At 46.4% G+C, this 11,341-nt stretch overlaps 1 pseudogene; it reads left to right on the top strand.

The window, feature by feature from the left end:
• The first annotated feature begins 404 nt into the window (after window positions 1–404).
• On the top strand, window positions 405–2,314 carry LOC111170676 (vacuolar ATPase assembly integral membrane protein VMA21 pseudogene; annotated as a pseudogene).
• The last annotated feature ends 9,027 nt before the right edge of the window (window positions 2,315–11,341 follow it).

The following is an 11,341-nucleotide window of genomic DNA, read 5'->3' as shown; positions in this document are numbered from 1 at the left end:
TGGCTTGTGGAGCACAGGCTCCAGGGACGCAGGCTTCAGTTGTTGTGTCACACGGGCTCAGTAGCTGTGGTGCACGGGCTTAGTTGCTCCGCAGCATGTGGGATCTTCCCGGACCAGGGCTGGAACCCGTGTCCCCTGCCTTAGCAGGCGGATGCTTAACCACTGCGCCACCAGGGAAGCCCCGGAAGAACAATTTAAATTCATTAATCCAGTCAGGATGAACCAAAGCACCTCTGTCCATCAGGGTAGGGCAGAAGCCTGGCTCTGACTAGATTTAATCCAAAGGGATTCAAGGAAAAGGAAAAGTCCAGTCTCTCAAGCAGCTATGGCCCAGTGGGAGCCTCCCTGGGATTCGCCACAGGGAGCCGGGTCGGGCAGTGGGGTTCGCCCTGCCTCGGGGCTAGATGCCGGGCCCTGGCCGGTTCCTGCTTGTGCTGCTGCTGTGCTGCTGCACATACCCCCTCCATGCCCGATCCCCAACCCTGCAGCTAGAGGCTTGCCCCCCGGGGAAACTGAGGCCAGGTGCCCCGCCCCCACCACCCCAATCACGGGGGCGCTGAGTTCTGGGGCCACTCAACTGTGTCCACCCTCTCCCCTTCACCCCAAGCACACCCTCCCCCAAACCGTGGCTTCTGTGAGCCCTTTGTGAGCACTTCCTGCAGCCCAGCAACAGAGGTCTGGGGAGACAAGGTTGCCAAAGCTGAGAGAAGATAAGGCCATAAGTAACATTGCCCCAAATCCTCTCCCACCACACTTCAGTCTGAAACTTAATCCCTACACTTAGTCCTACATCATGGCAGGAACTGAGCAGAGGGGGAAATGAGTTTTATATCGAATTGGTGTTGGCAACCCCCCCACTACTGATGAACTATTTTGTGCTTGGTGCGAGGGTTGAAAAGATGAATAAAATCTCATGTTAAAGGGTATCAGTTTGGTTTAAGAAAAAAGAAAAAAAAAACGATTGAGTGAGCAGATTAGTGCAATAAAATATTAAAGATGCTATCACAGCAGAATGTGGAGGGTCAGGGACTTCCCAGAGGAGGATGTGAATTCTACATTCGGAGGTTCAGAAAGGCTTGAGAGGAAGTGGCTGAAATTCAGTAATGTTGGAAGATAGGCAGGTCTTGGGCAGACAAACCAGAGGGGGAAAAGGGCACTCCAGGCAACTGGGCAGCAAGAGTGGGCTTCTGGGAATCACAGGGAGATCTGAAAATCTGACTGAGGGTAGGAAAGCATAGGCTGAATCAGAGCATACCGATTTTTAAAGCGCTCCTCTCTGCCCTTGCATTCTGGGTGTTTACTAACATTAAACTCTTGACTCTCAGCCATATTCCTTAGTCTTGTTTTCCTGTGTTACCGATGAGAGAGAGAGAGACTTAGAAGTTACACAGCTTCCCTAAATTTACACTGCTGATATGTTGTTGAGTGAGAAACGCCAATCCAGATTTTTCTGATTCCAAATCCTGGTCAGGTTCGTTTCTCACAGGAGCCAGGTGGAGAAATGGACTATTTTTGAAGGCATTGGGGAAGGTCTCATTGAAGGAATCTCACGCAGGGCAGTAAAATGATCAGACTTGTGTTGAAAAAGCAGCCGTGTGGAGGACGGATGATGGGAGCTAGGAGGGTAATGAGAGAAGTCCAGAGGTGAGTGGGTGTTTCCAGGCAACACCTGGAGAATGAGCACAGGGTAGGGCTTGAAGAAGTGACTCAGAAAACCCAATAGTCATGGCTGGGGTACTGGAGCCAGTCTGGGAAGCAGGGGAGAGGAGTCAGCTCCCAAACAGGAGAGTGACAGGAGGAAGTGACATCCAGGGTCACAGGAGGCTGAGAGAGCACATCAGATAAGGGCTGAAAAGTGTTGGTGGATTTTGCAATTAGGAAGTGGATAGTAGGCTGGTCAGTCTGAGCTCACAGGCACTTCCAGTGCAGCCCGCCTGGACTGACCTGTCGCCCAAGCCGACTGAGCACAGCCACTGAGGCCAGCCCGCTTCTGAGCACCTGCTGCGGGCACGGAGCGCCTTGATAAAGCGTCACTGAACACACTGCAGCCACCCGGCTTCAGAAATGAGAGTTCATTAGCATTCACTCTGGAGATGCTCCTGTTCTTCACAGCTTTAAAGATCACTGTACCTGCTGGGTTATATTTCACGATAAATATTATGTTTTTGAAGGTGCCTTTGGGATGTCCAATAGGGACAGCTATTTTTATGCTGTTATTGTTGCAGTGGTCGCCGCCCACATGGTGCTGGCCCTCTTTGTTTATGGCACTTGGAATGAAGGCTCATGACAGTGGTGTGAAGGCAAACAGGATTAATGTGAATATCACCTTTTGATAGCATTAACTTGATTTTTTAAAATGATAAATGACTCTGGGATATTCATGATTTCAGTAAAGTTGCAAGAACATGTTAAAATCAAAAAAAGAAAAAAGAAAAATAAAGAAACTGGCTGGGGAAAAAAAAGAAAATAAAGAAGTTACATAAGAGTAGAATCTAATTTTTTGTTTAAAAAAGCAGGTTCATGAAAAGTAACCTTTTAGAGCATTCACCAAGCTGATGACACTGGTTATGTTGGGAGGAAAGGTGTTGGAGGGCCTTTTGCTTTCTTTGTGGTGTTATTCTGCGATAGTTGATATTACTTTATTATCAGAAAAAAGCAATCAAGTAAAATATTTTGTTAATTAGACGTGAGTGGGAATGAACTCTCAGATAGAGAAAGCAAGAAAACAATCCCGTTTACAATTGCATCAAAAAGAATAAAATAGGGCTTCCCTGGTGGCGCAGTGGTTGAGAGTCCGCCTGCTGATGCAGGGGACACGGGTTCGTGCCCCGATCTGGGAGGATCCCGTGTGCCGCGGAGCGGCTGGGCCCGTGAGCCATGTCCGCTGAGCCTGTGCGTCCGGAGCCTGTGCTCCGCAACAGGAGAGGCTGCAGTGATGAGAGGCCCGCGTACCGCAAAAAATAAAATAAAATAAAATAAAATAATTAGGAATAAACTTAAACAAGGAGATGAAAGACTTATACTCTGAAAACTCTAAGACATTAATGAATGAAATTGAAGACAATACAAGTAAACGGAAAGATATCCTGTGCTCATAGATTGGAAGAATTAATATTGTTAAAATGTCCAAATGACCCGAAGCAATCTACAGATTTAATGCAATCTCTATGAAAATATCCATGATATTTTTCACAGACCTGGAACAAATAATCCTAAAATTTGTATGGAACCGCAAAAGACCCCAAATAGCCAAAACAATATTGAGAAAAAAGAACAAAGCCAGAGGTACCATGGTCCCTAACTTCAGACTATACTACAAAGCTACAGTAATCAAAACAGTATGGTACTGGCACAGAAACAGACATATAGATCAATGGAACAGAACGGAGAGTCCTGAAATAAACCCATGCACATACAGTTAATTAATCTATGACAAAGGAGGCAAAAATATACAGTGGGGAAAAGACAGTCTCTCCAGTAAGTGACATTGGGACAACTGGACAGCTACATGTAAAGGAATGAAATTAGAACATTTTCTCACACCTTATACAAAAATAAACTTAAAATGGATTAAAGACCTAAATGTAAGACTGGAAACCATAAATATTCTAGGAGAAAATATAAGCAGTACACACTTTGACATAAGTCTTAGCAATATTCTTTTGGATCTGTCTCCTTAGGCAAGGGAAACAAAAGCAGAACTAAACAAATGAGAAGTAATCAAACTTAAAAGCTTTTGCACGGCGAAGAAAATTATCAACAAAACAAAAAGACAACATCCTGGATGGGAGAAGATATTTGCAAATGATATGTCTCATAAGGGGTTGATATCCCAAAGATATAAACAGCTCATGTAACTCAATATCCAAAAAATCAAACATCCTGATTTTAAAAATGGACAGAAGACACGAATAGTCATTTTTCCAAAGAAGACATACAAATGTCTAACAGGCACATGAGAACATGCTCAATGTCATTAATCATCAGGGAAGTGCAAACAACCACAATGAGATATCACCTCACACTGTCAGAATGGCTATCATGAATAAGACAACAAACAATAAATTTTATTGGTGCAGATGTGGAGAAAAGGTAACCCTCGTGCACCGTTCGTTGGTAGGAATGTAAATTGGTACAGCTACTGTGGAAAACAGTGTAGAGGTTCCTAAAGAAACTAAAAATAGAACAACTATATGATCCAGCAATTCCACGCCTGGGTATATATCTGAAGAAAACAAAAACACTAATTTGAAAAGATATATGTGCCCCAATGTTCATAGCAGCATTATTTATAATAACCAAGATATGGAAGTAATCTAGGTATCCATCAACAGATGAACGGATAAAGAAGATGTGATGTATATCTACAATGGAATATTATTCAGCCATAAAAAGAATGAAAGTTTGCCATTTGCAACAACATGGATGGACCTGGAGGGTACTATGCTTAATGAAATAAACCAGACAGGGCTTCCCTGGTGGCGCAGTGGTTGAGAGTCCGCCTGCCGATGCAGGGGACACGGGTTCGTGCCCTGGTCTGGGAAGATCCCACATGCCGTGGAGCAGCTGGGTCCGTGAGCCATGGCCGTTGAGCCTGCGCGTCCGGAGCCTGTGCTCTGCAACGGGAGAGGCCACAACAGTGAGAGGCCTGCAAACCACAAAAATAAATAAATAAATAAATAAATAAACCAGACAAAGAAAGACAAATACTGTTTTTTTTAACTTATATGTGGAATCTGAAAAATAAAACAAACAAATGACTATAACAACAGAAAACAGAAAGAGACTCATAGATACAGAGAACAAACTAGTGGTTACCAGTGGGGAGAGGAGTAGAGGGAGGGGCAAGATAGGGGCACGGGATTAAGAGGTACAAACTACTAGGTATAAAATAAATAATATAGGGACTTCCCTGGTGGTCCAGTGGTTAAGACTCCGTGCTCCCTATGCAGGGGGCAGAAGTTCGATCCCTGGTGGGGGAAATAAGATCCCAGGTACCATGCGGCAAGGGCTAAAAAAAAGGAGTATATAAGGATGTACTGTACAGCACAGGGAATATAGCCAATATTTTATAACAACTTTAAATGGAATATATTCTATAAAATATTGAATCACTATGTTTTACACCTGAAACTAATATAATATTATAAGTCAACTATACTTCAATAAAAAAAATTAGAGGAAAACAGTGAGGGGCTAAGGAGTAGAGAAGGACAATTTATTCTCGGAGCCTATTTTGGGAAGAGAAGGAGTGAGTCTAAAGGGAGAAATTTCTGGAAAAGGAGCCAATGATAACAGGAGTTATGTCTAACTAGCAATGTGTTTTTAAAAATCTACAGTTTTCTTTTCTTTTCTTTTTTTTAGGGAGAGAGGTATTACCTTTAGTCCTCTAAGATAGGCACTATTTCCTCATTTTATACATGAGAAAAGTAAAGCTCAGAGACTTAAAACCAAGGCATTATATCTCATAAGAATCACCAATGAGGTGCTTGTTAAAAATAGATTATTGGGTCCCACCCAAACCTCCTGAGTCAGGCTCTAGAGAGGAAAGGCCTAGGAAACAGACAGCCCAGGTGATTCTTAGGCTCTGGCAAGCTTGAGGAGCACTGTCCTCAAACCTCCTACCTCTCTATTCCCCTGCTAGATAGAAGGGAATAACCAGGGGGTCAAAGGGAGGCCAAGGAAGAAGCTTTGAAGAAGAAAAGGGATGGCCCCGTTAGGGCAGCACAGCCCATAGATGAGTGTGCAGGGTGTGTGTGTGCGTTGTGGATTAGCCCACCATTCTCTGAGTAAGAGTCAGAGGTCATCTCTGAAATAAAGGGGTGCAGTAGAGCGCAGACAGTTTGAGGCCAGGGTAAGGCTTCAGTGCCACTGGTGTATGGAGCAGAAGGGTCGCGAGTCTTCCCTTGAGAGTGAACAGTCTCAGGAAGACACTGGGACGTGGAACAGCAGCAGGAGTAGAGATGCTCAAACATTCCTGGTCCCAGAGTGAAGGCAGGGAGTGGTGGGAGATGAGGGTGAAGTAAGCCTTTGAGGGGCCTTGTTTAGTCTGCTAAGGAGCTTGGAAGTCATCCTGAGAATGAAAGGGAATCCTTGACGGAGCAGCAGAGAGCTATGCAGTCAGACACATATTTCCAGATTGATTACCCTGATTATATCAAGGAAGACGGATTTTAAATGGTTAAGACGGGAGGGAAGGAGGCCAATTGGAAAGACTCTGGCTATAAACCAAACAAGCAATGCTATGGGTTGGTTTGATGAGGATAGAGAGGAATGTCCAGATTTGAGGAATGGGAAGTTAAAAATGGGCAGAGCTTGGTAATGGTTTGAAACTGGAAGGTGTTGAGGTAGGCAGCAGTCCAGTATAAGCGCCCATGTAAAGCACACCTGCCTATTGTTTGGGAATAGCCAGTTCTGCTATAGAAGACAAGAAGACAAATGGGACAGATGGAATTTATAAAGGTAAGCACATTGGAAATCTGTGAGACACGTTAGACGTCCATAAGTATGTATCAATAGAACACGTATTTGTGTGAACTGAGGTAGAAGGAGAGGGAGGGGGACTTCCCTGGAGGTCTAGTGGTGAAGACTGTGCTTCCAGTGCAGGGGCCGTGGGTTCAGTCGCTGGGGAACTAAGATCCCACATGCCATGGGGCCAAAAAAAGAAAGAAAAAGAGGGCTTCCCTGGTGGCGCGGTGGTTAAGAATCCGCCTGCCAATGTAGGGGACATAGGTTCAAGCCCTGGTCCAGGAAGATCCCACATGCCACAGAGCATCTGAGGCTATCAGCATGCATAACCCAGAATTCAGGCTGCAAGAGCCTTCCACCCAATAGGAACCTGATCTTAAATGTGTTAACCTCCCCTCATCACTTTCCCTTGCTCCTCATGGTGTGTTTTACCTTTATTTAATAAACCACGTGGTTCAAGCATCTTAGTTTGGTCTGTGAGCCTTTTTGTTCCACGACTTCTGGATAGCTTCATGGTACTGTACCAGGAGGCCACTGTGACATAAGTTAATTTCCCACACTACAACCCAGTTCTGACTTAAGCAAGCAGATAGGTCGGATGGTGATGCCACCTACCTACCAGGAATGTAGGATGAGGGCCAGATTATTCCCTGGTGGGGGCTAAGAGGATATCCTTAGTTTAGATATGTTGAATTTAAGGTGATGTAGGACATTCTGTCAAGACGGCCAATAGGTGGTTGGGTACACTGGTGTGAAGTGCAAGGATTTGGACAGTGGAGTCATTACTATCTAAAACTATGAGCCTGGATGAGATCCTGCAGGGCAGCAAGAGTTTCTCTTCCCATTGTTCACTCCCCATGCCCCTTACTCACTCTTTTGCTGTCCTAATGATAGTCCTACTTCCTCACCTTCTTACAGGTGGAATCATCTCCCCAAAAAAGTGCCCACTAGAGATAGCCCATTCCCACCATTTCTTTTCCCCTCAGCAACCTATTCTCTGCACTACAGCTTCATCACTGCTTCCCAGCCTAGCCCTGAGCAAGCCCATTATGAATTCTCAAGCTCTTGGATGACCAGTCTTTCTAATGGTGCTGCAAGGAGGGCAGGTGGGCAGAGTTCCAGGCATCCTGGTCTGAAGCCAGGGACCTAAGGGTTTGGGAAAAGCTGATTCTCAAAATGAAGGCCAAAGCCCAGTACCCTGTTATCAACTAAGAAGCATCGTGGAGCAGAAGAATCAGAGCCAAGGTGATGGGGAGTGAAGGGAAGAGCTCAAAGCAGTCCTAAAGATATGGAGTTGTTCATTCATTATCGTTAAACTAATATTTATTAAACTCGAAGCCAGGCACCCTGCTGAGCACTCTGGATACAGCACCCTTCACTGATGCTGCCTCCTCCTGGGGGGTTTCATCCCTGACTCCAGACCCTAGTGTGTACCTGATGGTGCCCAAAAGATTGGATATTGAGTATTGGGTATTGGAAAGGGTAGAACTTAAGTATAAGACTCCTACCTTTCTCCAGTCAGGGAACAGGGCTAGAGAGTTCTCCATTGTCTCAAGAACCCCACGACTTCCCTTCAGGTGAAAAAAAAAAAATTGTATCCGACTTTTTCAAATCCAGGGTCTGGGAAATAAATGGCCTTTCTGACGTAGCCACCTCCCCATCTCCACCAGTATTTATAGGAACCCTGGAAACTGGGTCAGGGTCCCAAGATAAGTATATTTCTAACCTACATCATTTTTTTTTTTTTTCATCTAGCAATATCTGAGGGTCTAATAAATGCTGTTCATGGCGCTTTACCAATAATAAACATTACAATAGCAGCTACTGGGACTTCCCTGGTGGTCCAATGGCTAAGACTCGGAGCTCCCAATGCAGGGGGCCCAGGTTCGATCCCTCATCAGGGAGCTTGATCCCACATGCCACAAGTAAAAGACCCTGCATGCCACAACTAAAAAAGATCTGCATGCCACAATGAAGATAGAATATCCTGAGTACCACAACTAAGACCCAGCGTGGCCAAATAAGTAAATAAATATTAAAAAAATAAATAGCAGCTACTAGTTCTTGAATTTCTTGAATTCTTATTGGCAGGTATGACATTAACACTGGCATGCATTATATCATTTGATCACTATTGTTATCTCCAACTCCCAGATGAGGAAATTGAGGCTTAGAGAGGTCCAGTTACATTTGCTATGGACAATATATCTAATAGTGGCATTTAGATCTGGGATTTAAACATGTTGCTGTGTAAGGCATACGGTTAATATGGTTAATAATATGGTAGTAACATTTTTTTTGCATAGTTTTTTTTTTTTTTTTGCAGTACGCGGGCCTCTCACTGTTGTGGCCTCTCCCGTTGCGGAGCACAGGCTCCGGACGCGCAGGCCCGGCGACCATGGCTCACGGGCCCAGCCGCTCCGCGGCATGTGGGATCTTCCCGGACCGGGTCATGAACCCGTGTCCCCTGCATCAGCAGGCGGACTCTGAACCACTGTGCCACCAGGGAAGCCCCGGTAGTAACATTTTTAAAAAAATATTTATTTATTTTAGGCTGTGCTGGATCTTAGTTACGGCATGGGGGATCTTCATTGCGGCATGCGGGCTCATTCATAGCTGTGGCACGTGGACTTCTTAGTTGTGGCATGTGAACTCTTAGTTGTGTCATGCATGCGAGATCTAGTTCCCCGACCAGGGATCGAACCTGGGCCCCCTGCACTGGGAGCGTGGAGTCTTACCCACTTGACCAGCAGGGAAATCCCCAGTAGTAACACTTTTGGAGACAGGTGGATACTACTTTTCGTGATGATCATTTCATAATGTACACAAATGTCAAATCACCATGTAGTACACTTGAAACTAATATAATACTGTATGTGAACTATACTTCAATGAAAAAAGCTTGGTGAGGCTCCCCTGGTGGTCCAGCAGTTAAGACTCTGCGCTTCCACTGCGAGGGTTCTATCCCTGGTCAGGGAAGTCCTGCATGGGCAAGGTGCGGCCAAAAGGAAAGAAACAAACAAAACCCCATGATGCTGGGCACAGGGCATGGGTCCCTGCATTCAGGAGGACTCAGTGTGGTCAGTACCATGACTGTGGCATGAGCAGGGCATGATGGGAGCAAAGGAGGGAGCCACTTGCCGCAGGGCATGAAGGGTGGGGTGCAGCATGACTTTGGTGGGGATGTGCATGACCGGGAAGATATGTCTTGGAGAATGAGTGAAGGTTTATCAGCCGAGGAAGGGAATTCCAGGCATTTTGGGAAGTGGTGGGAGTGGAGGTAGAGAAAACTAATGTTTTCTTCTCCTTTGGAGTTCTGGGACTTCGGCATTTCAGAGTCACACGACTTGCTTGGGAATCAGAGCACCTGGGGACACTGACAATACAACTCTGATGGCCAGGACTCCCTTCTCAGTACACTTGAGTCTTTCAATTCCAGCAAAAGCAAGCTAGGAAAAAACAGAACTACAGATGGAGAGAAGTGAAAAGAGTAATCCTTCTTGACCAAGAGCTGCCTCCACCATTTCAGGAAATACCTGGAAGCTGGGGTGGGGCCCCAGCCTGCAGCCTATGATAGGAATGATAGGTGGGGACTGAGCAGTGTGGAAGGTGAAGGGGCTGAGGGCATGGCGGGGAGGGATGAGGGAGCAGACCTCTATTGCATTAAATGTGTCCTTCGTGAGCACAGTTTTTTGTTTGTTTGTTTGGCCACACCACGTGGCATGTAAGATCTTCCCAGACCAGGGATCGAACCCGTGCCCCCTGCATTTGAAGTGTGGAGTCTTAACCGCTGTACCAGCGGGGAAGTCCGTGCATTATCTTTGTCCTACATGAGCACAGTTCTGTTGCTAACCAGCCTAGCCACTGGCCTTGCCTTCTCTCACACATATTTGGTCAATCCATTCTCCACTTGGTGTTCAAGTTCTGGCCCAGGGCTTAGCACCCCAGGGTACTCAGGGCGGGGCGTGACTGACAGTCACCATGGAATGTGGTGTGTATGGTGCCTGGGTGGCAGCCCAGGCCCTGTTGTGGAGGATGCATGGCAGTGTGGCAAGACCAGAGGTGGCAAGTCCCCCCTGGTCTAGGAGTCTCTAGGTCTCCTTTGCCACCACTCCTCCCTGTCCCACTGGCCCTCTCAGTGCGTGTGCCTCTCTACAAAGCCCCCTAGAAGAGAGCCCATCCCAACATGCAGGGCCCGTGGCTTCTGTCCTCTGGTGTCCAGCTGTCCCTGAAGCCTGGGTCTTTGGGACCTCAAGCCATCTGATCCCAGTGGGATGGGACTGCTTAGAGCCAGCAGTCCACTGAGATGCCCTTTGACACAGCAGAGGTTTCCTGTCTGGTGGCATCCCAGTCCAATGCTGGGTCTCTGCAGGACCTCAGATGAGCAGACAGGGTAGCCCAGGGAAAGGGTCGGGGAGCCAGGCTCGTCTGTCAGTGCCTCACATGCCCACACCTTTCAGAGCCTCCTGGTTCTAAGCAACACACACCCACCCCTGTCTGGATCTCCTTTGGGCTCCTGGCCTCTGGAGTGGTCACTGTGGGAGCTGTAGGCACCTTCCTCTGGAAGAAGTGGCAGAAGGGCAGGGCAGCAGGTATGCTCAGAATTTTAGAACTGTGTTTCTTTTTCTTTTTTTAGTTGCGGCATGCATGTGGGATCTAGTTCCCCGACCAGGGCTTGAACCCTGCATTGGGAGCGCAGAGTCTTACCCATTGGACAACCAGGGAAGTCCCGACAGGTTTTGCTTTCTTTTTCTTTTTCTTTTTTTTTTTTTTAGAATTTTAGAGCTGGAAGAGACCTTAAGGATCATCTGGTTTCCCTCTCTCTGGGAGGCTGAGGTCCAAGAGCAGTGATTTAGAGAAAAGCAACTGAGGA

The sequence above is a fragment of the Delphinapterus leucas genome, chromosome 10 (genome assembly GCF_059928025.1).
Source record: "Delphinapterus leucas isolate spDelLeu-1000000601 "Yukka" chromosome 10, BTC_Dleu_Yukka2, whole genome shotgun sequence".
Taxonomy (NCBI): Eukaryota; Metazoa; Chordata; class Mammalia; order Artiodactyla; family Monodontidae; genus Delphinapterus; species Delphinapterus leucas.
Note: the sequence above shows the minus strand (reverse complement) of the source record. Positions and strands in the feature narration are given on the sequence as shown.